This window comes from Mus musculus, chromosome 12, assembly GCF_000001635.26.
Source record: "Mus musculus strain C57BL/6J chromosome 12, GRCm38.p6 C57BL/6J".
NCBI classification, from domain to species: domain Eukaryota; kingdom Metazoa; phylum Chordata; class Mammalia; order Rodentia; family Muridae; genus Mus; species Mus musculus.
In genome coordinates, this window is record NC_000078.6 from 53,026,624 (window position 1) to 53,053,536 (window position 26,913).

The 26,913-nt window shown below is 38.8% G+C and overlaps 1 protein-coding gene and 1 non-coding gene across 13 annotated transcripts in view; one reads left to right on the forward strand and one right to left on the reverse strand.

Annotated features, from left to right (window-relative positions):
- Positions 1–26,913, forward strand: part of Akap6 (A kinase (PRKA) anchor protein 6) — a 456,981-nt gene that overhangs the window by 328,036 nt on the left and 102,032 nt on the right. The gene's annotated exons all lie outside the window — the stretch shown is intronic.
- n-R5s58 lies at positions 20,085–20,203 on the reverse strand. The gene has a single exon (XR_003950302.1). It is a non-coding gene; the product is annotated as a 5S ribosomal RNA (ribosomal RNA).

Consider the following 26,913-nt stretch of genomic DNA (forward strand, 5'->3'; position numbering starts at 1 on the left):
TTTTTATTGGAGTAATTCTGACAGTTGTCATCCTTGAATTGCTTTGAGCATATGGCATATTTCAAAGAGCAGATTGTGAATCATAAAAAATAAAATTAATAACTAACCACAGCATCAGCAACAGTATAATGACAAGAAACAACTACCCTCTAGCTTTTTAAAAATCCTTATAGAATAAGAAGTATACTCAAGGTCAAATAAAAGTTATCTTCTTCAATTTTACCATTTTAGGTAAACCCTTCTTTCACAAAGTATTTTAACTTTTTTCTCCCTTCATGAGAGAGACATATACTTTAACAGAGTCTGATTGACATTAATTATTGTCCCTTGAGAATCATCTTAGTTAAGAAAAGATATAGGCTCCCTGTGGACTCCGCAACTGGGGACATTTTACTCTCTGAAGAATTCTGTATAGCATTGATGTCGTTCATTGACTTTTCTGTTTCCTGTATGGCTAGCTGTCCACAGAACCCAAATTGTTTTCCAACATACCACTTCCCAACTCACGTAACTAAAGCCAGGCTATTTCACATCTTATGTCAGGACCGGAAATTACATATGAAAGATGCTTTAGAAACCTGTATTAATTCAGTGCTAGAAAAATATTTTATTTCTGAAGCATCATCTCAGAACTTATTGGAGTCACGTTGCCAAATAACATTTCTTCTTGAAACATTTTGTATTTTGCCTATAAGCCATTATTTTTTTTTCTGAAACAGTGCTGTTCTTTGTCAAAATCACAGCCATATAATTTACATCACAATTAATAGGAAATCAGTGAATGAAAAAAGCAGTTGTCTTTTTTTCTTGTGGTTTTTTTGTAAGTGCTTTTCCTGAGAATTCCCATCCTGGTGAGCACTGAGTCATTACTCCACCCACTCAGGATGTCTGGGTTAAAGTATTTCTCCAAACCTTTTCCATACCGTGTCGCTTTCATCGGTGACTCAGCCTTTCACTGTGCCTCTGCTTCTAGGTGTTCAACATAGATATTCTCTTTGCATTTGGTTTCGTAAAGAAACTATAACCAAGAAACCAAAGGAAAATGCTACAGGTCTGCAAGGATCTTGATGTGAGCCCCAGAGAACTGCAGAGATCTAGAAACTTCCAAAGCAATCCTGGGGATATGGAGTTAGGAATCCTGTAGAAGTGTGGCTTTTAGATTAGAAAAAAACTTAACGAGGAGAATTGGTTTGAGGTCTTGCTCAAGAATTTCGAGGGCTCTTCGGGTCAAGTCAACATTGTCAGTGCTCGATTCCTGTGTTCAGATCTGCTTTCTGGGGAAGCCACTTTACTGATGACTTGGTAAAGGAGAATCTGTAGCCTGTTGCTCAAAGAGACTCTTGGGAGACCGGAGCTCTTTGGTTGCTCCCTGGTCTTCTTAACTTTATCATGCCACGAGACCACCTTGAGCATTTTTATCATCGGCTTCCAGCACCTCTGCCAATCAATGCTTTATCAAACTTTTTATTAAAAGCACCATTGGTGTTTTGAGTTTTGGGAACTATGTCTCCCAGCAGAGAGTGCTTGCTATCCTTATGCCTGAGCTAAAAGAAGATCTGAACCCACCTCAGAGGATTTCTAACCTATAATACTTAACCTATCTTCATTTCTTTTTACATCTCTTATAGTTGTGTGTGTGTGTATACCGCTTTGAATACATGGTGGTCAAAGACCAATTTATGAGAGTTTAGTTCTCACCTTCTACCAATGGGAAGCCAGGAACCAAATTCATGAATTCAAGCTTGGCACCAAGTATCTCTGTCTGCTGAGCTATCTTGCCGGCTTTTGCATTTATTGAAAGTGTTAACATTTAACCAGGTGGTAGTGGTACACACCTTTAATCCCAGTACTTGGAAGGAAGAGGCAAATGACTTTCTGTGAGTTTGAGAACCAGTTTGGTCTACAGAGAAAGTCTTAGGACACCCAGGGCTACATAAAGAAACCCTGTCTCAAAAAAGGGGGTGGGGAGGTGGGTATTAACATCAAGAGAAATGCCTTGCACTTATCACACACACACACACACACACACACACACACACACACACACACACACACAAGCCAAGCATGAGAGTGTATGCCTAGTGCATGCCTATAATCCCAGCTAGGAGAATAACTTTATTTGGGAACATTCTTGATGCCCTATATGAAGTGGGTTCAAACCCCAAACAACTATGAAAAATGGAAAAAAAGCTCATCCTGTGTGGCATAATTGAAAAGGATAATGGTGAATTTTCTAAAGCAACTCTCGAGTCGAGTGAGGGTAACAACTAAAGCAAGCATGAGCAAGGACAGCTCTTCATCCTGCCTCCGTTGTATCTCAACATACACACTCAGCCTTTGTTCTTCTGTCCCTGGGTAGCTCTGTATTCCACCACCCAACTCCTTCGCTGGCATAGATGGCTGGGTCCAGATTTATGCTTTGCTATGGTCCTAGGTGAGCCCCAGCAACCTAGGGAACCTAGCCTTTCCAGTGCTCAGAAAGCAAAGCTTACTTAGCACTTCCCACGGGAGCTGCTGCTTCCCCATCTGCTTTTATCCTCTGGTCTCTAGAAAGTCGTTTACCCTCAACTTCTAAATGTGGCAGAACTCATTCAGCATACCTCCTCAGTGGGATGCTCCTTGTTTTATGCTGTTTATCTCAAGCCAGCCAAACACAAAGGAACGTACACAGGGACAGAAGAGGCTAGGATAGGCAATGCATGCATTGACACGAGATGACGGAGTTTACCTCCCTCGGTACAGCCATGAAATATAAAGCACATTTTCTGTTTAAGCCATTTCCTGTTTTCATATTGTTAGACATTTAAGAGCCTCTCTTTCTAATTAATTTTACACTGCATCATTTTGAGAACAACTCAATTCATACTAAAAATTAACTATTTGCTTGATTACATTTTCTTTCCAATTTTGGGATGGTACCACCAGTGCTTTCCCTGCCCCCTTCTCTTTTTTGCCCTACCTCTGAATAGGAGCCCTCTGTGTCTATTTTCTAATAAACGCTGGCAGCTTCTTCAGCCTAGAAAATACGAACATCAACCCTTCTTGTTTTTTCTTCCTCCATCTGAGAATTGCCTCCAAGGAGAAGTTGCTCCCTCCCTCTCAGGTTCTTTCTCTCCATTCTTTCTACTCTCCTAAGTAGGACAATTTAATTTGTCAAAAGTAACCACCGTGATTTCGAAAGTTCAGCTCCTATTTGGACTAGAGTTACGGAGCCAGAATTCATAATACGAGGAGCTGTCATTCTGCTGGTCTGTGTGTGCATTAACTATTAATGGAGAAATATTTAAAAACCCACTTGCAAAGGAAAAGCCCCATTTTTTTTCCATTTCTGCAGATCAAAGGTGACATTATTCTTGGGCTCGAGGAAGCTCTGTCACCTCCTCCCATCCTACACACTTTATAGACTGAGTGATCTGGAAATCTGTCATGGATGGGAGAGCTGGACTCTGCTGCGGCTCCTCTCCCAGCAGTCACCGCTGTCTTCACGGTCCTTTAAAGGCGCACCCTCTCTGGACCACCTGACCTCCACCAGTTTTATACTGCCTACAAAGCACAGACCACAGAGCTCACCATAATCCTGTGTTGATGTATTAACCAAAGGAAGTGCTAGTCTCAGCACTCGGGTGCAGTGGTTGGAGTCTGGTGATTATTATTATAACTGAACAATAGTTACTTTCAGATGACATGAATAGGTGTATGTCTTGAGAGAGTCCCTTAGCTATGCCGCAACAATATTAGCTCATAGGATTTCCAAGGAGCTAAAAGTAACTCTGCCAGCTTGAAAGCAATCTCAAAACTTACCCATCAAGACTTTCATACCAGGAAATTTACAGTGGATTTTTTTATATTTAATTTTTAAATTTTATTATTTTGTTTATTATTTATATATTTACCATATAGTTGTACATTTTAAGGAAACAATACAAGTTTTCTGTATCTTTCTCCATTAGTGTCTGATCCTAATGTCCTGTTTGTTAAAATGAACAATTTGTTTTGCCTAATAGTTACTGAATGTATTGATTAATTCTTATATTTATGAATTTTGGATTGTTAAGAATCTTCATGAAAATACTTTCTATATATATACATACAAACATATATATGTATACATACAAACATATATATGTATACATACAAACATATATATTTATACATACAAACATATATGTATATATACATACAAACATGTATATGTATACATACAAACATATATATGTTATACATATATATGTATACATATATTATGTGTATATATGTATACATATATTATATGTATATATGTATATATACATGTATACATACAAACATATATATATATACATACAAACATATATATGTATACATAAAAAATATATATATATATGTGTGTGTGTGTGTGTGTGTGTGTGTGTGTGTGTGTATGAGATGCAGTAGCACCTCCACAGAGTGCTATGAGGGAAGAAGGTTTTAAAGTAAAAATACAAACCAGAACTAGGGAAAATATGCATAGGCCAGCGGCTTGTTCTGTGAGAAGAGTAAGTATGGCTGACAAGAGCTGCATAGCCTGTAGCATCCCTCTCAGCTAAAAAAATAGAAGTTTGAGTTTCCTGGTAGCAAAAGCAAAAAAGGAAATATGTTCACTTATACAGTATGCGTTTTGTATGAAAAAGCCATAATAGTGCCTTTGAAGAAGCTAAGGCCATTGGATATATATATATATATATATATATATATATATATATATATCATGTCTACGAATATTTATTAAGTAGTTCTTTTGTACAAGTAAAATGGCAAATACAGTATTTGTAACATCTGAACTAATTTACAGTTCAATGACTTAGTCGCTAAGTAAATGTTAGAGACTTGGAGCACAGACCTCGCCAAGAGACTCCTGTTGATGAAAGTTAACCAAGCAAACAGAGGCAACAGGGGTGAATTAAAGTACTAGACAAATAAACATGGTTGAAATGCTAAGTAAAAACGACCTGGCAAGGAGAGAGTGAGGCTTAGAAGCAATGACGGGGAAGGGTGCACTTGGAGGAGCTCAGGAAAACACCATGTAGAAAAGTCGGGTAGGTGTGTAAAAAGCTTTGCAACTTTAAATGTGTGTGAAGTACGATTATATATTCCAAGGAATAAGAAATACAGAGTAAAAGAAGATAAATGGGACATACTTGGCTTGTTATCTTACGACAGCTGATGCCAAAGTGATGTTGTCATTGCTATGAACTGATCATAGAAAACAGATTAATCACGCTATGCCTATATTTTATAAACTCACGAATATCAACCCCCTGGAATAGATTCCTTTCATTTTGCTTTGGATGGAGCTGTTGTAAATAATTTCAGATGTTCCTTGATCCTCTCATGGCTAAACTCGAGTTCCTACAACTGGATTGTATATCTGCCTCATGGTTCAGGCTGTGTTGATTGGGCTTAGAATTAAAGAATATCTACTGAATATATATTATTTTTATATGTTGGTTTATAGACTAGAAATGTGAATTGAAATTTGAATTCTGATAATTGGGCATTATATTTGGATTTCAGTACCAAATTTTACATTTCAATATTGATTGTACCAAATGAAACAAATTAGCAATCATTCAAACAGTTAGGGAAAATGACACCACACACACACACACACACACACACACACACATACACACACACTTCTTGACAATTTTTTTTTACCTCATTCTTAGTTGATTAATTGGATAGCCTAATTGTATGTTACATTTAAAACTCCATTAAGAAAAGAAAAGTATGCTTAAAATCATTATAATATTTCAAATAACATTATCTGGTCATTTTTAAAGTGACCAGAACTGAATAAAATCCACCCATCTCCACTGCTATCTAGAAATGAACTTGCTTCATTTTTATTAAAGTTCAAAAAGCCCTTAGATTAACTGTCACATTAATTTGGGCATTGATGAATCACTGTTTGATATGGATACTCAGATTTATATTTTTCTCTTTTTAATTTGAGAGAGGGCAAAACTCTTCATGGAATGTTTAGGGGAAAGGCCGATGGGATGTTCCCAAACAACCTATGAAAAATAGTTCCTGCTGGAGCTTGTAAGTTCTATTTGATTCACCTTTTTTTTTTAAAGGGGAGGGAAAGAAGAAAGATTTTAGAGACTAGGATGCTAGGAAACAGTTGGCTCTGTACAGAGGTCGAGGAAGGGAAGCCCTGCCAAGAGTCTCCAAGAGTCTCCTGTGGTGCTGCTGTCCGGAAGGTGCGCTGGCTCTGGGGCTGGCCCTGTGGCATTGTGGCGCTGTTCTCTCTCTGGCTGGCCGGCTCTGGCCTAGAGTGGATCAAACAAGCTGTGGGGGGAAAGTTTCCCTCATTTGCATCACTTCTAGACAGCCCTGTCTTACTCTTTGCTGACAGGAAATCACTGTCTTTGTCACCTTTTCTCAGGGCCCTCCTTTTGGCAGAGATGGGCCATGTGACCACGTTTAATCACAACAGCAGGGCTGGCTGGAGGCTCTGACAGGTTTTCCTCCGCACTTCAATAAATGGGGTGGAGGAGTCAGGAGGAAATGACTACATTAATTTTATAGTGAAAAAGATAATTAACACTTGAAGGCCTGATGCTCTAACGCTAGAACCTATGGGGTTACTATTCAAAACAAAGTAAATTTATCAAAAACTTGTGAAAACTATCTTATTATTATTTATTTTAATCTTGAATGGTGAGATCTGGGCACGTTAGAGGGAAAAGGAGCAGGCAGGAGAGAGGGAGTGATTGCATGTGAGGAAGAGAGAGGAGTGGGGGAAAAAGAAGAGGAAATCCTAGCAGGCATTAGCTCTGTTTGCAAAAGCAACTTAACTGGGCTAAAGCTCCGCCATTCCGGGGCTGGAGGCGGGAGCGTGTAAAGTGCCGCCTCGATGATATGAATAGACACGGGCAAACAAAAGCAGCAGTGTGCTCCTAGAAAACTCTGCTTAAAGGAGTTTCCCTGGCAACAGAAATGCCGTTCCAAAAGTAGACAGAACTTTCCTCAGAAAACATACTATTAATAACAACCTTCCGGAACAACTTGGAACAATTTGACGACTTGGCAATAATGCTGCCAAGCGTCGAGCAAATTAATCTCACACATAGAGTTTATATTTCTCTTGTCTGTGGTTCTGCTGGGGCCCGCCTAGACCTCTGCTTTTCAGTGGCTCAGGGGTGAAAAGTATTTCTCAGTGCTGCCATGGAAAAAGGAAACTAAAGAGACCTCAGTGTCCAACATCACTGGCCAACGGTTGTGTTCAGCCTTGGGAACCTACCAAGAGATTTTAGTTTGAGGAGATGAGTGTATTCCAGTGAGAACTGCTACAGGAAATCACACACTTTAATCGCCCTCTTGAATATCTCTTTCCAATAGAGATGCTTCCTGGAAAAAGACTTACTAAGGGTTAACAGCCTTAGTCTGCCTCTCACGTGAAGCACCTCTGAGGCCATAGACTATATAAACGTAATATATAAATGTAATGCCAAATATAGGCTGACTGTTACTTTTTAAAGAACCATTATTTCTTGTCAGCTCAGAATGGACTCATCTTGGGTCTACTTAGCCAAAGGGAATCATTTGAATTCTCCTAAAGGCTGCTTGCCAGCTGAGAGTCGAATGCTCCCCTCCTCCGACCTTTCTCGAATCCTTGGATGTAAAGGTTAAAAGTAATCAATATCTCATTGTGCTGCTTGGTTTCAGGGTAATAAGTAATAACCATCATGTTAAATCCAAATGATCCCAGATTGCACCTAAATGAGCTGACCCGTTAGAGAGGTGGCGTTAATTGCAATCAGGATAACCAGGAGAGTTTGCTAATAAAAGTTTGATTTAATTGTAAAAGGAACAAAACAAAACAAAATAAAACAAAATTTAATCTTTAACTTTTTGAAAACTTTTACTTAATTAAATAGAAATGCATTATCTGCTTCTATGTTAATCTGAGAGCTTTGGCTCCGTGCCCAGTGTTTGTAAATTTCCTTCCGATTTCTATAAAAGTCCTTACAAGAAAGGGCACTGACTTCTTTGTGTCCCAATACTAAATGAAGCATATGAATTTTATTATTTATTTATTTATTTATTTATTTATTTATTTATTTATTTTGAGACAGGGTTTCTCTGTGTAGCCTGGGCTGTCCTGGAACTCACTCTGTAGACCAGGCTGTCCTCGAACTCAGAAATTCGCCTGCCTCTGCTTCCCAAGTGCTGGGATTAAAGGAGTGTGCCACCACGCCCGGCATGAATTTTAGATAAATGGAAATATCATCTACCAATTTTTTTAGCATCATCTAGTTTTAAACTACTTATATCTTTACAGCTTATATTCATTCTATTTTGACTAATGAAAATTAGTCTAAATAATTTAGAGCTAGAAAATTATATGATGTGTGATTAAACTTTATAGACTGCTATGAGTTTGGGCTTGCTATTTTGTTAAAAATTAGTAAAGTGCCAAAGCTTAAATACGAAAATCAAGTATTCTCATTGACAAAGGAATAGTGATCTGCAAATGATAAGAATTAGGTTTAATGCTCCATGTAATTATATCAGGAAGGGATTGTCTATAACCTTAATAGAAAGTGTTGCATTAGACATATATTCCGTTCAATATAAACACTTGTCTTTATTATGATTCTATGAACTGTAAGGTAGGAACCAAATCTATGGGAGGGGCAGTATTTTAGTTATTTCAAAAGAAGTTGGAGAATTTGTTTAGAATAGGTGGTCAGCCCTGGGAACCTGTCTGAATCTCAGAGCTGTCAGTCATGAACTTGCTACCCTGGTTCCATTTGTCTAACTGTACAAGGAAGAGAGTTTGTAGGTTGTGATATGCAAGACATGTCATCTTGGAGCACTAGGAGTGCTCCTGCTCTACTACTCCATTCCCAAGTGCCCATATTCCTTCCCTCTTAGCCCGCAGTCCCATGTCTTTGGGAATGAAAAAACGAACTCTGCTAGATGCTGATATTTTGGTGTGGGATATAATATTGAATGAAATGCTGACCTTAAAAATCTAGTTTAAGTGGGGACTGTGTAGTAGTTGCTCTGTTAATAGAGTGTCTAGTGTGCATGAAGCTCCAACTAACTGGGCATAGTAATCCCAACCTTGACAGAATAGAGGCAAGAGGTCAAAAGTTCAAGGTCATCCTAGGCTACACAGTGAGATTAAGTCCATACCCTTGGGCTACATGAGGCTCTGTCTCAAAAACAAAATGTCCTTTAGTTGGGAGGGCCTTAGAAAATGAAGTGAATATTGAAAGGTCAACAGAAGCTATCAGGAAGATGGGTCAAGTGTGGATTTCTATTTTATCACACGATAAAAAGGGACTGTGTTCACAGGATTGCATGTGTGCTTGAGTATATTCATATACCATGAAACAGGAGTAAGAGCTGAGGATCTATGAGCCTGTGAGGGGCCATTCACATCCACACCATAGCAATCTTCAAAGAAAACATGGTGGGTCTGAGCTGGCCTTTCATTCATCAGAAGCCCTACATTTTCTAAGGTGTCTTTGCACTCCAGCAAAGTTCTATATTCGGTCAGATTCTAAGGGAAAAAAAAAAAAGCTAAATTTGAAAATGTTTATCTGTTTGGGAGATCCACTAAAGGCAGGAAGATGCAACCTTTGTAAATCCGGTTTTCACCAAAGAAAGTTCCCTAGTACACCCTAGGAATACCATTTGTGGGAAAACCACCTTCTAGTGCTGTCAAGGAAGCAGTTTTAGTTCTCAGAAATAGGGGCATTTCTCAGCAACTCTTTTAATAATGTGGGCTTTTTAAAAAGCGCATACATTCTTAAATGTGTATGAACTTGGGTGCCGCTGTGTCCCTAATGAGGTAGGTGCACTGGGTTAGGATAAGAAAGCAGTGCCAGTTACACGGCTGATTCAGTTGTGACTTTCCCAAGACACAACACACACACACACACACACACACACACACATCTACATATGTGTATGTGTACATATTTGTTTTTCTGAAAGAAACACCCACCAAGTTTATAGCCTATTGCTTTCAGGTTTATTTCAGTTTTATTGCTAAACGTCCTTATACAGAGCTAGGACGTTTCTCTGAGAGAGTATCTCTCCATCCTGAGATTCATCTGAACACACTACTCAGCTGCCTTCCCTAGTTGATTCCATATGTCTGTAGATATTTGCATAAAAAATTTATGATTGTGATATTCCTCTTGTCATGTTATCCATTAAAACCTGAGAAGCTCGTGGCAGAAGTATGCACAGAAATGCATTTATGCACACACATTTACATATGGGCACACACGTGGATGAGGTATTAATTTGTTTAATTAAAAAAGTCTTTCATCAGAATTGAATTTAGATGAAACCAGAGTCCTTAGACTCAAGACATTTAAAGCATGCATATATAAATAAAAACACAAAATTCCTTCATATATGCCAAGTTTTCAGCCAGGAGGACATTTCTGGGTTATAAATCTTAGCACATTGGATTTTACTGCCTTTTTTTTTTTTTTACAACAGAGCAATGCCTTTTAATACTCAAAACTGCATCCCAAGAAACCTTCCTTCCAAACACCACACCGAGTTCTTTGTTATGAATTAAATACATACTCTAAGCAATGCTGGTAGATTTAGGCTTGGTGGATAAAGAATGGACAATTCGTGGCAGGTGAGATGCCCATGGGTTGTGGGGGTGATGGTCCCTGCTTGTCAAGCCTGAAGACCTGAGTTTGATCCCTAAGACCTATGTGGTAGAAGGAGAAAACTGATCTACACTCTGACACACACCTTGGCACATGCATTTGTGCATATCCACAATAAATAACTATAATAAAACTTCTAAAAGAATTAATGATTACATTTTTTGTTAAAATTTTATGTGCCAAAAGGGCAGACTTCATGTCTGTGGTGTGTATGGCTTGTCTCCAGTATATGGCAATATGTCTGGGGCATTTAGAAACAATAATTATACTTCCAAAATATTTCCAGCAACATTTATTCAATTGTTAAACTCTGTTAATTAAAAGTATGCTATTATTTCATGACTTTATCAAGTAAGTCATTGAGTATAAAATTTCGTGTTTTTTAAATATTAAATATAAAACCAAAATCTTTATCCTGGAAAACTAAAAACAGGAAAGACAGTTGTTAATAATAATCATCACTGTGCTGTCAATTGACCAAATTACTATCAGGAGAAAAGAAGAAAAGAGGGAGAAGAAAGGAAAAGACACCATTATAATTGAGTTGTAAATAGCACCTCCATGTAAAACTGATAACATAAATGTGGAGGCAATCTCTAATCTCTCAGCCAATAGCATTCAGATAGAACGTTCATTATTAATATTAACTAAGGGAATATTTTTAAATGCTGACTATAGATTTAGACTTGGTAGCTCAAATTTAAGAATGAACAGTAGAGAATAGAGAGGTGGATTAATAGGGAGAGGCACTTTGTGCTGAACCTGATTTATATATATATATAAATATGTATATATATATGTGTGTGTGTGTGTGTGTGTGTTTGTGTATACATACACACATGTATATATACACATATGTGTATGTATATATGTATATATGTGTGTGTTGAACTTGATTTTATCTATCTATCTATCTATCTATCTATCTATCTATCTAATGACATGCACTGTGCAAATTTGAGTATAAAAGTCAACAGTATATGCAGGTGAGAACATGGTTAGCAATTAGAGATGTTTGGCACATACATCAGCAAGTTTTGCTTTTGGAACTATGGTAACATGAGAGCTTACCCATTTTCATTTTCCTAATTATTTTTAATGTAAAAATGAATGGATTTTATTAGAACATTTTCAAATACACAAATCATTGTACTTTGCTCATATTAATAACCCCCCCATTGCCATCAGTTGTCATTCCTGTAAGACCTAGGAGAGTTATTTACGTAGTACACATCATAGAAAATTAGAATTGCAGGCTGGAGAAAGACTTAGTGGATAAAGTTGGTTGATGACCTAAGTCTGAGGCCCAGAGTCAACATCGTGGAAGAAGGGGGACCGACTCCTATAGGTTGTCCTCTGTGCTTCACTTGTGCATCATGGCACACATATGCCTATCTATAAATAAATACATCTAGGAAAAAAAGGGGGATTTGGCTTCACTTGAGATAAGTATTTTCAAAGATTGTGGTCAATAAGAAGGTAAGACAAAGAATGAAGAACATGGATGGGCGTAGTCTACTCTTTAATCCTGAGGTCAATCCTTTTTAGAAGCTGCTTCCAGGTAAACTTGACTATTACATCTCTCTTCCATCGTTCTAGAGGCTGACACATCGGTTTTATTTTAGGGTTTCTCCAATATTTTCATTTTAAATAACATTTACGCTTTTCATAATTTATAAAATGCCAATTATTATCATACGTGGTATTTTATATATTCCACCTAGCAATTAATTGTGAATTTTTTTTGAAGAATGAAAGTATTTAATTTTACTGAGGTGCCCTAAGGAAACCCTGAGGTCTCAATTATGTTCCTTGGCACCTTTAAAAGATAATAGCTTCAAAACACAACAGAGTTCTGTCTGTGACTCTGGTAGAAACACTGAGGTAGAACTAGACTGGCCATGCTTCTGTTCTCAATGGCCTACTGCCTTCTTCCCAAGTGCCTATTCCTTCTCATTATTAATACCAAAGATATTTATTTATAGATTAAATGTGTAGTGTACAGAAATTCACATTAAAGAAAAAATTAATCCCACAGCAAGGTAGAAATATTAATGTAAGAACATTTTTCATCTGAAGGGTGGGGTATCCTTTTTTATTTACTGGTATGGAAGACTACAGGACAAGCTTATGATTGAGTGATTTAATTTTGTCATTTTCCTAATTTGAATAGGTTGCATATAATCTTGATGCTATCAAAGAAGAAGAATATGTAAACACAAAATTGTGACCAAGGTAGAATAAATAATTACTATTAGTTGTGTTGTAGAGGTATCAATTTGGGCTTATGCAGTTATGAAAAGGCTAAACTATCCATCATTGAGAATTAGAATTTGGTTGGTAGTTGTGATGAACTTGTATTTTACTCTTATTTATGTCCACCTTGAGCTCCACTAGGGCTTACTATCTTCTCACTGTGTTCTTACTTCCTGTTCCTGAGCTGGGACACACTGAGACCTGAAAACTTGCAGGAAGAATGTTGCTGTCCATATGATTTGCTTCCTCCTCCTCCTCCTCCTCCTCCTCCTCCTCCTCCCTCTCCCCTCCCCCTTCCCCTCCCCCTCCTCCTTTTCTTCCTCCTTCTTTTCACTCTCATCTGCCTGATGGATGCCTAAGACCCGTTCCGTGAGATGTTGGTTGTCTTATGAACCACAGGGGAATAATCTTTATATTCATTGAACCTGGCAGAAATAAATCTCTACGACTGAGCTAATTGGAATATTTTCTATGACATGGAAGTGCAGCAGAAGATCTCCAGTTCAGCTAGCATTTCATAATCCATGTTTTGATAATACTTCCACAAGTTTCCATTCTTCCCAGTTTGTATTAGAAAAAGAATTAAAATACAAAACCACCACTGGGAGCCTTTTCTGTTTAAAAATAACAACAAGAGTAGGGCTGCTAGGGTCAGTGCCACAAATCCCAGGTATCACCCAACTAGAGCACTGAGTTTAGCCTTTAAAACACTTTAACAGAAGTAAATCATTCCTCGCCCACTGCCCACGCTGCCGCTCAGATCTGTGTCCTGCAAGGGTGGACGTTCCCAGGGTTGAGTAAGTTCGCTCAGCAACACTCTCCCACTTGAATCATCATGCAATCGCTGTTTCCTCCCAAATATTACAAAGTTAACTCTTAGGGGGTTTGTACAGCTATTCAGTTCTATGGAGGGTGAGGAGTTTAGTAGAACTTTATGGACTAAAAGCGACCTCAAAGGCATCTTTATTTCATTTCTTCCCTTCGAGGATTTTAAAAAATTCATTTCAGATAAGAGGAAATTTATCCTTAAGATCTTTCCAGAAGGAATTCTACAACCTCCCATTAAAATGTTTAACAACTTTCTCTATCCTGGAAGTCTTCTTATATCCAGTGTAAACGCCTTCTGTTGTTAGGTTTAATTGTCAAATCAACCAGAACCTATGCTCTATAATTAAATATCTTCACGCTCTTCTATGTAGTCACATTTTCCCAAGTTTTTGCAGTTTTCTTCTCACACTAGCAAAACCATATTTTTAGATCATTTATTTCAGTTTTGTCTACACTCCATCCAACTAAGACTACTCCCATGCTCTTTTCTAAGAGAAAACACGCCAACGCCAGCAGAGAGATTACTGGCATAGTCATATATGTGATGATCATAGCAAGCTCCATGGATTTTACAATCGGCATTTTCAGCTCTTTCATTGGCAGCTAACAAAGGGCTTCATGAGCAGGATGGGACATGTCAAGGGATGGTTTTACATATAGTGAGCACCGGAAAATGAGAGCTCCTGTCTCTAGCTGCATATGTAGCAGAAGATGGCCTAGTCGGCCATCACTGGGTAGAGAGGCCCCTTGGTCTTGCAAACTTTATGTGCCTCAGTACAGGGGAACACCAGGGCCAAGCTGTGGGAGTGGGTGGGTAGGGGAGTGGTGGGGAGGGTATGGGGGACTTTTGGGATAGCATGTGAAATGTAAATGAAGAAAATACCTAATTAAAAAATGTAAAAAAAAAATTTTAAATTGATATTTCATAAAAAAAGTGCTGCATATGACCTATCAATGTTTGAAGAAAGGGCTGATGAAGCATTGTCTGCAAAAGAAAACCCCATAAAGCTCTTGTTTTCTACAGAGAGCTGGTGTATATTGGGCATTATATGGTTGGTTTAGAGCAGTGGTTCTCAACCTCCCTGTGCTGGTTTGAGTAAAACTGGACTCCGTAGCACTATAGAAAGTGGCACTATTAGGAGCTGTGATCTTGTTGGAGTGCCCGTGGCCTTCTGGGAGGAAGTGAGTATCAGTCTTTTCCTGCTACATGCCAATCCAGATGCAGAACTCTCAGCTCCTTCAGCCCCACATCTGCCTGTGTGTTGCCATGCTTCCTGCCATCACAATAATGGACTAAACCTCTGAACTTGTCAGCTCCCATTAAATGGTCTTGTAAACTTTATGCCCCAGTACAGGGGAACGCCAGGGCCAAGAAGTAGGAGAGGGTGAGTAGGGGAGCAGGGCAAGGGGAAAAGTATAGGGGACTTTCTTTGGGATAGCATTTGAAATGTAAGTGAAGAAAATATCTAATAAAAAATTGAAAACTAAGAAATACAAAAAAAAGTTTTCCTTTATGAGAAAAAAAAGAAAATGAATTTAAAAACAAAATGAATGCAACATAAAAATGGGCCCTCAAGCAATCCTCTTTCCATGTGGGGACAGAGACATGTCTTCTTGCTGCTGATATATAATCTATTATTTATGAAGGGGTGAGGCATCATGGCTTGGCCCCAGTTCCCACCTAGAACATACACAGTATGTCAGTTTCTTTGGTTTATTGTCATATATATGGCTATTTTTAATACATTATTTCTGCCTCTTTCTCAAGCTTGGTTACGCCTAGTATTCTAAAAACTATTGATGTAAAGTTTTAAGTATAAAAGAAGCTATGAAAGAAGAAATGGCAAGAGGCAGTATTTTAAGGGAACATGAGGTGGAAAGACAGGAGTACTTTCGCCCACTAAGAAAAAAAAAACGCAGTCTGCAACAGAAACGGAAAAGGGGTCAAAGCAAGTGTATTCCATTCTGTCTCCGAGGCAAAGGTGAGGCTGTGCAAAGCATTTCCAAGTTAGAAAGAGCTTCTTATATTTTAAACCATTGGAAGCACCAGATTGTAGGCTTAGGCCCTAGGGATGATGATCCTCACCTTGAATGGTTCTTGTTAAAGTTCAATCAAACACTGTATCGTCTGCAACAGAAATCTGCCAGTAGATTTGACCTCTCATTTTTAAATAAAGCTTTATTGGGACCCAGCCTTATGCATCGTTTGTGTAGCTGTGGCTCTTTATACAGTAAAGGAGCAGAGCTCAGTACATTGAGCATTGATCACACAGCTGACATCCCTAAACCATTTATAATTTAACACCATGGGAACCATGTGTTAATCCCTATTGTAAACAATAATAATTACAACTGCGCTTTATGAATATACTGTGTTCCTCAGGTTTGAATGATTTCTCAGTTCAATTTTCTGTTTGTTATACTGAACGTCACCTCTTTACCTTCAGTCAGTGTTTAAGGTTCTAATCATCTTTTTACAAAGAACCCAAATTTTTCTTGCTTTTCCGTGCACCGCTAAACAGTTAGTTGGCTCATTTCGCCACCAGGTGGCCTCCTATGCTCTGTTGTGCTTGGAGGACCTAAAGAAAGTGAGAAAATGGCTCTTTCAGCTCTTTGAACTTTAGTCATTCATTGTCTCTAGTACTTCACAGACAGCTTGGCTGCTCTGTGACTCCTTGCATTCCATGTTTGGCCCAAGAACATAAGTAAAATCATACCAACTGCCTTAGGAAACTAATTCTACTTCAGAGACGAAAATAGTTGAGACAGTAAATAATAAAAATAATAAAAAGATTGCAGTGTGTGTGAGTGCGTGTGTGTGTGTGTGTGTGTGTGTGTGTGTGTGTGTGTGTGTGAGAGAGAGAGAGAGAGAGAGAGAGAGAGAGAGAGAGAGAGAGATGCCCCCACAGTGGAGTCCTAATGCAGATGACCTGTTTTGTTTGTTTTGGTTTTAATCACCTTACCTTGCCTCAGCCCCACTCATATTGCACACAGGAGTAGTTGATAGAAGCTTCCTCAAGAGAAGAGAAGACTCGCTCAGACTCAGATCTCCATGTGTAACTCTCTTTTGAAGAGAATCTATATGCCTCATCTTAGGGCTCTAGTCTAGTTTTTAATCTTATAGAGACAGACTCTTGTGAGTCTTTGGTTTACATCACTAAAGACACTATTAAAGAAATCACACGATCAAGTCCCGAAAAAGTAAGCCAGAGATCATTATGCATTGACCAATTTTTATTATTGTTATTTCATTTGTTTGTATGTGTGTGTTGTGTGTATGTATGTAGGTAGGTATGTATGTGTATGTTTGTTTGTATATGTGTATGTAGGTATGTATGTAATGTGTGTGTGTGTGTAGGCACATGCATGCCATGCAGCTCATGTGTAGCTCAGAGGCCAGTGTGTATGAGAGGCCATCAGGATCAGCCATGGTGTTTCCTCTCCTGGCTCTCTCTTCTCGGGTCTCATTTTTCTCATTGTGAAATGAGGAGGGCTTGGACTAAGCTGCTCTAGTGTGGGTTCCAGCTTTGCCATTCTCTCTGGTGTAGAACTACAAACGAGTGTTTCAACGCTTGACTTGGGTCAGTTCTGTGACATCTTACTTCCCACCTTAATCTTCTTGCCTTTTCTGTTTAGCAATGCCTACTAACTGCTCCTCTGTGTCTCACAACATCTAAAGATATAGTTGTTACACCTTTGAAAAATGTCCCATCATTTGAGCAAATTGTTTTCCCTTCTGTTTGCATTGTATTATTGGTTTAGACCTGAGTTATTACATTGGCTCTCAGAACAGGACAGCTAAATGCACTTAGTTTTCTATGAATGTCCAAGTTTGCTTTTTGTTGCTGTCAATTAGTTTTCTATGAATGTCCAAGTTTGCTTTCTGTTGCTGTAACAAAAACCATGACCAAAAGCAACCTGGGGAGGAAAGCTTCAATTCCAGCTTACAGGTTGGTCTGTCACGGAAGGAAGTTAAGGCAGGAGCTAGAAGCAGAAGCCATAGACGAACTCAGCTTACTGGCTCCCTGAGTGGACTTTCTTTCACAGGCCAGGCCCACCTGCCTAGGGAAGGCACCATCCATAGTGGACCAGGTGACTTTACATGCATAGCATCGAAGAAAATGCCCTACAAACATGCCCATAGACCTGTCTGATGGAGCCAATTCCTTAATAAGTGTTCCCTTTTCCCAGGTGAGTCTAACTGACAACCAAAATTAGCCATCACTTTGAGGGAAAGACCTACAGGGCCCTAAGGACATTGGGTAAAGATCTAGCTCAGATGTGGGATCAAAAATGTTGATTTCACTCAACAGTGATTTGTTGAGGTTAGGTTAGGTAAAGGGAGAGAGTAATGGGGTATTATGGGAAAAGATGCAGAGCCACACTTAGGCAGAAGGAATACTTTTTAAATGTTCAGAATACTCTAATGTATAAAGGCAGAAGTAGATACGGCACACAGAGAGAACTGGGGTGTGACTGCTAGCTGTTATAGTGAGTTCTGAATTTATACAGTGAGGCCTGCACAACTCCATGTACGAAGTGAAAACTGCCATGCTGTGCACCTTCAGTGTTAAGTTCTATTAGATATTAATTATATCTCAATAAAGCTGAATAAAAGCAGACTATAACTGAATCAAAGCACTTCAGATGACCTAGTGACAGGCAATCATTCTACCCCCAGATTCCCAATTGCAGAGTCTTCTCTGGAGGACTGTGTGGCTGGACACAAATGGGCTGGGCTTAGAGGCTGATCACAAGTTGGGTTTTTTTTTTTTAATTTGCAAACTGCTTTAATTAATATCAAACCTGGTTAATAATTTAGGAATTTTCCATCACTTTCTGTTTGCCAAAAATACAAAGATACATCTTACCTTAGTTCATACTTTTTAACCCTATGTTTTGAAAGTTGTGTTAGGTCCTAATACAAATATTAAGAATTAACTGGAAGTAGGAAGCTGGCTCAGTCAGGGTCTGGGTTCGAGTATCCTGAACCAATGGGAAGCAAACTCAACATGAATCTGTAATCCCAGCACTCCTAGAGCCAGCTAGGAGCTGGAAAGAAGAGTGTCCCTGAAGCTGGGGACAAGCTATCTGGTATATTCAGTGACAAATAACAAAAGACTTTACCTCAGAAAAGATGGAAAGGACCAATACTTTAGGTTGTCCTTGAATTTCCATCACATACACTATGGCATACACCCACATTCACATATATAAGCGTGGACACACACACACATGTATGCACATGTGCACACCATGTATACATGGTATACACAGATAAAATAAAAAGAATATAAAGCATGCTATGTATTGTGATTTGCTATAGAGGACCCAATACTTTTAAAGGCCATCCCGAGCTAGTGAGTAAGTGAAGGTACTTGCCACCAAGCCTGCAACCAAAATGATGGAAGGAGAGAAGTGACTACTGCCAGTTGTCCTCTGACTCTCAAACGCAAGCCTTGGTGCACATGCGCTCACAAATAAGTAAATGCAATTTTTAAAAATGCAAAGGCCATCCTTCCCTTTAAGTAATTTATAATCTACTTTCTTGAGAAAAGTAAAAGCAAACAGCAGGATATACCAGCAGACAGCAAATCCATGTGCATTCAGAACATACGTGAGCTTTCTCATAGTCTATTTAAGAAATAGTAGTGGAACTGGCATTTGCTGGGGAGAAAAATGAAATAAGGGAACAGATGTAGATCCTCTGAGAAAAACAACAACAACAAACCCTTAGCTCTGAACATTCTCTTGACATGATTCTACAACTTCACCCAAACCAGGAAATCACCCTAGAGAGGAGTAGAGAGCCCACAATGCCTCACAATAGGTTTATCCAGTGCGTTCAATGGACGTTATTAACAGGCAATGTCTTTTGTCTTTCTACTGATAATGCAGTGTTCTACTTTTGGAAGAGAAGTCATGTATACAAGTATATAAACTGTCACTAGGAACATATAAATAGGTGAGAACAGGAGCGCACAGGCACGCAAGCTGGCACGCAACATTTGGATCAAGTTTGCACAAACACTTGGATAGTGCTTATTACATAGCAGGCCTTAGATCTTACACGTTAGTTCATCCAAAGTCATAGCAGCTTTATGGAGTATTAACATTATTCTTGGGCAGAGAATGAAGACCCAAAGAAGTGCTAAGCTGACTATTTGTTTTTAGGGTCTGTGAAGTTCCTAGCACTGGATAATATCACCATGTCCCCTCTTCCCTTCCTAAGAGGAGAGAAAATACTTATACCTTACCTTGTAGATTCTGCAAGAAAGGAATTGAATGTGTATGCAATATTTACTTTTTCAATGATTTTTTTTTTTAAGCCTACAGCACCTGGTATTCCCAAGTGGTCTCCCATCCAAGTACTAACCAGGCCCGACCCTACTTAGCTTCCAAGATCAGACAAGATTAGGTGCATTCAGGGTGGTATGGCCATAGACTCAATGATTCTTCTTTGATGTGTCTTATTTTATTGTCTAATGAGGCCAGAGAAGAATTATAATATATTATTTCTCAGATAGAAAGGGGAGGGGGATTTGCAGTCTTGTGTGCAAATATATAATAGGCCAAGACCAAAAAAAAAACTTATTAGAAAATTCATGGTGTTAAAAATTGAAGAAATTCTTTGAATGATGCAGTTTATATAGATTGTGGAATTCTCACAAACGTGGTCCGATTGCATCTTCAAATGTGAGTGGCTAAAAAGGGCAAGCCTGTCATCTTTGTTTTGCTGGTGGTGAAGCCATGAAAAAACGAAATGACTTCCCTTGGATTCTACAGCATGGCATCATCCATAGGACGAAGACAGGAAGATGGTCCCAGGGCAGATGGCACTCAGCAAGATGTGCTAACTCTCAGTGATGCACAGAGACAGTCCTCCACACCACAGCTTTAGACCCCATCTCTTCTTTAGAACTCAGCCATTGTTGTGGCAACATCCTGCTTGAAATATCCACATCCCACACTTCCCTTTCTTAGACTTCTTGTCTCCTCTCAGTGAGTGCTTAGCCTTTCTCGGCCATCACACTCTCTTCTGCTGTGTGACTATTTCTGGGACTTTATTCACGGAAGACCTCTCCAGCTATACTCTCCCTTTCCTACTTGCTACTTTCTCTCCCTCTAACTGGCTTTTTTATTTTGTTCTGTGAACCTTTAACATTTCCTCTTTATTTTATTACTCTGCCTCTTGTGGTTGAGACTCATACATATAAGTGCTTGTACACGTGTCCCTGCCCCTCTCTTTGTCTCTGTCTCTGTCTCTCTGTCTGTCTCAGTCTCAGTCTCTGTCTCTGTCTCTCTCCATGTCTCTGTCTCTCTCCATATCTCTGTCTCTCTCCATGTCTCTGTCTCTCTCTGTCTCTCCAATATAACAATTTTAATGAACTTCCTTGGTCACTTATGGTAGATTCCTCTCTAGTAGTGGGGTCTTGGTGTGTGCATCAAAGTATTTACCAGTTATTATGACCAAGATTTGCATCTTGGAGTCTTAGTTTATGCCAAGAAATGTCTACTGTAACCCAGAGCGTCTTTAAACTCGGAACTGTCATTCTCCTGAGTGACAGGCATGGCTATCACTGTGGACTCTTCTATCTGACCTTTTAGCCTCCACCTCACACTATTTAAAATATATGATTTTTGGAGGACAAGCAACATGGAAATGAGAACCATCAAGGAACACAGGGTGGCTTCCTCAGTGTATTTTGGCTACTTCAAAGTCTCTTTGAATGGCATTCTTGACCTTGTTTGCATTTAACTCCTAGGACCCACCATTTTCCTCAGACTTCTGGGCTGAGTCTAAAGAAGCATTTTTAGAGAGCAATACTCCAGCCTTGCATGCTAAGCCACAATGCTTTCTGTTGCTGGGCTTCAGCACGACCTGGGCGAGCAGCTTAGCATTGACTCTTTCTTTTTTTTCTTTTTTTCTTTTGCCATTTAGGTTTCCATTTTTTTTAAATATTTTTTATTAGGTATTTTCCTCATTTACATTTCCAATGCTATCCCAAAAGAAGTACCCCATACCCCCCCCTACTCCCCTATCCACCCACTCCCACTTCTTGGCCCTGGTGTTCCCCTGTACTGAGGCATATAAAGTTTGCACGACCAATGGGCCTCTCTTTCCACTGATGGCCAACTAGGCCATCTTTTGATACATATGCAGCTAGAGTCAAGAGTTCCGGGGGGCTGGTTAGTTCATATTGTTGTTCCACCTATAGGATTGCAGATACCTTTAGCTCCTTGGGTACTTTCTCTAGCTCCTCAATTGGGGGCCCTGTGATCTATCCAATAGCTGACTATGAGCATCCACTTCTGTGTTTGCTAGGCCCCGGCATAGTCTCACAAGAGACAGCTATATCAGGGTCCTTTCAGCAAAATCTTGTTAGTGTATGCAATGGTGTCAGCGTTTAGAGGCTGATTATAGGATGGATCCCTAGATATGGCAGTCTCTAGATGGTCCATCCTTTCGTCTCAGCTCCAAACTTTGTCACTGTAACTCCTTCCATGGGTGTTTTGTTCCCAATTCTAAGAAGGGACAAAGTGTCCACACTTTTGTCTTCGCTCTTCTTGAGTTTCATGTGTTTCGCAAATTGTATCTTATATTTTGGGTATTCTAAGTTTCTGGTCTAATATCCACTTATAAGTGAATACATATCCTTTGAGTTCTTTTGTGGTTGGGTTACCTCACTCAAGATGATGCTCTCCAGGTCCATCCATTTGCCTAGGATTTTCATAAATTCATTCTTTTTTATAGCTGAATAGTACTCAACTGTGTAAATGAACCACATTTTTTGTATCCATTCCTCTGTTGAGGGGCATCTGGGTTCTTTCCAGCTTCTGGATATTATAAATAAAGCTGCTATGAACATAGTGGAGCATGTGTCTTTCTTACCAGTTGGAACATCTTCTGGATATATGCCCAGGAGAGGTATTGCGGGATCCTCTAATAGTACTATGTCCAATTTTCTGAGGAACTGCCAGACTGATTTCCAGAGTGGTTGTACAAGCTTGCAATCCCACCAACAATGGAGGAGTGTTCCTCTTTCTCCACATCCTCGCCAGCATCTGCTGTCACCTGAATTCTTTGATCTTAGCCATTCTGACTGATATGAGATGGAATCTCAGGGTTGTTTTGATTTGCATTTCCATGATGATGAAGGATGCTGAACATTTTTTCAGGTGCTTCTCAGCCATTGGGTATTCCTCAGGTGAGAATTCTTTGTTTACCTCTGAGCCCCATTTTTAATGGGGTTATTTGATTTTCTGGAGTCCACATTCTTGAGTTCTTTATATATATTGGATATTAGTTCACTATATGATTTAGGATAGGTAAAGAACAATAGGTAAGGATCTCAATCTGTTGGTGACCTTTTTGTCTTATTGACGGTGTCTTTTGCCTTACAGAAGCTTTACAGTTTTATGAGGTACCATTTGTCAATTCTCAATCTTACAACACAAGCCATTGATGTTCTATTCAGGAATTTTTCCCCTGTGCCCATATCTTTGAGGCTTTTCCCCACTTTCTCCTCTATAAGTTTCAGTGTCTCTGGTTTTATGTAGAGTTCCTTGATCCACTTAGATTTGACCTTAGTACAAGGAGATGGGAATTGATCAATTCCCATTCTTCTACATGATAACCACCAGTTGTGCCAGCATCATTTGTTGAAAATGCTGTCTTTTTCCACTGGATGATTTTTGCTCCCTTGTCAAAGATCAAGTGACCATAGGTGTGTGGGTTCATTTCTGGGTCTTCAATTCTATTCCATTGGTCTACTTGTCTGTCACTATACCAGTACCATGCAGTTTTTATCACAACTGCTCTGTAGTACAGCTTTAGGTCAGGCATGGTGATTCCACCAGAGGTTCTTTTATCCTTGAGAAGAGTTTTTGCTATCCTAGGTTTTTTGTTATTCCAGATGAATTTGCAGATTGCTCTTTCTAATTCGTTGAAGAATTGAGTTGGAATTTTGATAGGGATTGCATTGAATCTGTAGATTGCTTTTGGCAAGACAGCCATTTTTACTATATTGATCCTGCCAATCCATGAGCATGGGAGATCTTTCCATCTTCTGAGATCTTCTTTAATTTCTTTCTTCAGAGACTTGAAATTTTTATCATACAGATCTTTCACTTCCTTAGTTAGAGTCACTCCAAGGTACTTTATATTATTTGTGACTATTGAGAAGGGTGTTGTTTCCCTAATTTATTTCTCAGCCTGTTTATTCTTTGTGTAGAGAGAGGCCATTGACTTGTTTGAGTTAATCTTATATCCAGCTACTTCACCGAAGCTGTTTATCAGGTTTAGAGTTCTCTGGTGGAATTTTTAGGGTCACTTATATATACTATCGTATCAGCTGCAAAATGTGATATTTTGACTTCTTCCTTTCCAATTTGTATCCCCTTGATCTCCTTTTGTTGTCAAATTGCTCTGGCTAGGACTTCAAGTACAATGTTGAATAGGTAGGGAGAAAGTGGGCAGCCTTGTCTAGTCCCTGATTTTAGTGGGATTGCTTCCAGCTTCTCACCATTTACTTTGAAGTTGGCTACTTGTTTGCTGTAGATTGCTTTTATCATGTTTAGGTATGGGCCTTGAATTCCTGATCTTTCCAAGACTTTTATCATGATTGGGTGTTGGATTTTGTCAAATGCTTTCTCTGCATCAAAGGAGATGATCATGTGGTTTTTGTCTTTGAGTTTGTTTATATAATGGATTACATTGATGGATTTCCATATATTAAACCATCCCTGCATCCCTGGAATGAAACCTACTTGGTCAGAATGAATGATTGTTTTAATGTGTTCTTGAATTCGGTTAGTGAAAATTTTATTGAGTATTTTTGTATCAATATTCATAAGGGAAATTGGTCTGAAGTTCTCTGTCTTTGTTGGATCTTTCTGTGGTTTAGGTATCAGAGTAATTGTGGCTTCATAGAATGAGTTGGGTAGAGTACCTTCTACTTCTATTTTGTGGAATAGTTTGTGCAGAACTGGAATTGGATCTTCTTTGAAGGTCTGATAGAACTCTACACTAAACCCATCTGGTCCTGGGCTTTTTTTGTTTGGAAGACTACTAATGACTGCTTCTATTTCTTTAGGGAATATGGGACTGTTTAGATCGTTAACTTGATCCTGATTTAACTTTGGTACTTGGTAAATGTCTAAAAATTTGTTCATTTCATCCAGGTTTTCCAGTTTTGTTGAGTATAGCCTTTTGTAGAAGGATCTTATGGTGTTTTTGATTTCTTCAGGAACTGTTATTATGTCTCCCTTTTCATTTCTGATTTTGTTAATTAGGAAGCTGTCCCTGTGCCCTCTAGTGAGTCTGACTAAGGGTTTATTTATCTTGTTGATTTTCTCAAAGAACCAGCTCCTTGTTTGGTTGATTCTTTGAATAGTTCTTCTTGTTTCCACTTGGTTGATTTTGCCCCTGAGTTTGATTATTTCCTGTTGTCTACTCCTCTTGGGCGAATATGCTTCCTTTTTTTGTAGAGCTTTTAGGTGTGTTGTCAAGCTGCTAGTATGTGCTGTCTCTAGTTTCTTTTTGGAGGCACTCAGAGCTATGAGTTTCCCTCTTAAAAATGCTTTCATTGTGTCCCATAAGTTTGGGTATGTTGTGGCTTCATTTTCATTAAACTCTAAAAAGTCTTTAATTTCTTTCTTTATTCCTTCCTTGACCAAGGTACATTGAGAAGAGTGTTGTTCAGTTTCCACGTGAATGTTGGCTTTCCATTATTTATGTTGTCATTGAAGATCAGCCTTAGTCCGTGTTGATCTGGTAGGATGCATGGGACAATTTCAATATTTTTGTATCTGTTGAGGACTGTTTTGTGACCAATTATATGGTCAATTTTGGAGAAGATACCATGAGGTGCTGAGAAGAAGGTATATCCTTTTGTTTTAGGATAAAATGTTCTGTAGATATCTGTTAAATCCATTTGTTTCATAACTTCTGTTAGTTTCACTGTGTCCCTGTTTAGTTTCTGTTTCCACGATTTGTCCATTGATGAAAGTGAGGTGTTGAAGTCTCCCATTATTATTGTGTGAGGTGCAATGTGTGCTTTGAGCTTTACTAAAGTTTCTTTAATGAATGTGGCTGCCCTTGCATTTGCAGCATAGATATTCAGAATTGAGAGTTCTTCTTGGAGGATTTTACCTTTGATGAGTATGAAGTGTCCCTCCTTGTCTTTTTTGATAACTTTGGGTTGGAAGTTGATTTTATCCGATATTAGAATGGCTACTCCAGGTTGTTTCTTCAGACCATTTGATTGGAAAATTGTTTTCAAGCCTTTCACTCTGAGGTAGTGTCTGTGTTTTTCCCTGAGATGGGTTTCCTGTAAGCAGCAAAATGTTGGGTCCTGTTTGTGTAGCCAGTCTGTTAGTCTATGTCTTTTTATTGGGGAATTGAGTCCATTGATATTAAGAGATATTAAGGAAAAGTAATTGTTGCTTCCTATTATTTTTGTTGTTAGAGTTGGCATTCTGTTCTTGTGGCTGTCTTCCTTTTGGTTTGTTAAAGGATTACGTTCTTGCTTATTCTAGGGCGTGGTTTCTATCCTTGTATTGATTTTTTTCTGTTATTATCCTTTGAAGGGCTGGATTCGTGGAAAGATAATGTGTGAATTTGGTTTTGTCGTGGAATACTTTGGTTTCTCCACCTATGGAAATTGAGAGTTTGGCTGGGTATAGTAGCCTGGGCTGGCATTTGTGTTCTCTTAGTGTCTGTATAACATCTGTCCAGGCTCTTCTGGCTCTCATAGTCTCTGGTGAAAAGTCTGGTGTAATTCTGATAGGCCTGCCTTTATAGGTTACTTGACCTTTTCCCCTTACTGCTTTTAATATTCCTATCTTTATTTAGTGCATTTGTTGTTCTGATTATTAAGTGTCGGGAGGTATTTCTTTTCTGGTCCAGTCTATTTGGAGTTCTGTAGGCTTCTTATATGTTCATGGGCATCTCTTTCTTTAGGTTTGGGAAGTTTTCATCTATTATTTTGTTAAAAATATTTGCTGGCCCTTTAAGTTGAAAATCTTCATTCTCATCTACTCCTATTATCTGTAGGTTTGGTCTTCTCATTGTGTCCTGGATTTCCTGGATGTTTTGAGTTAGGATCTTTTTGCATTTTGCATTGTCTTTGATTGTTGTGCAGATGTTGTCTAT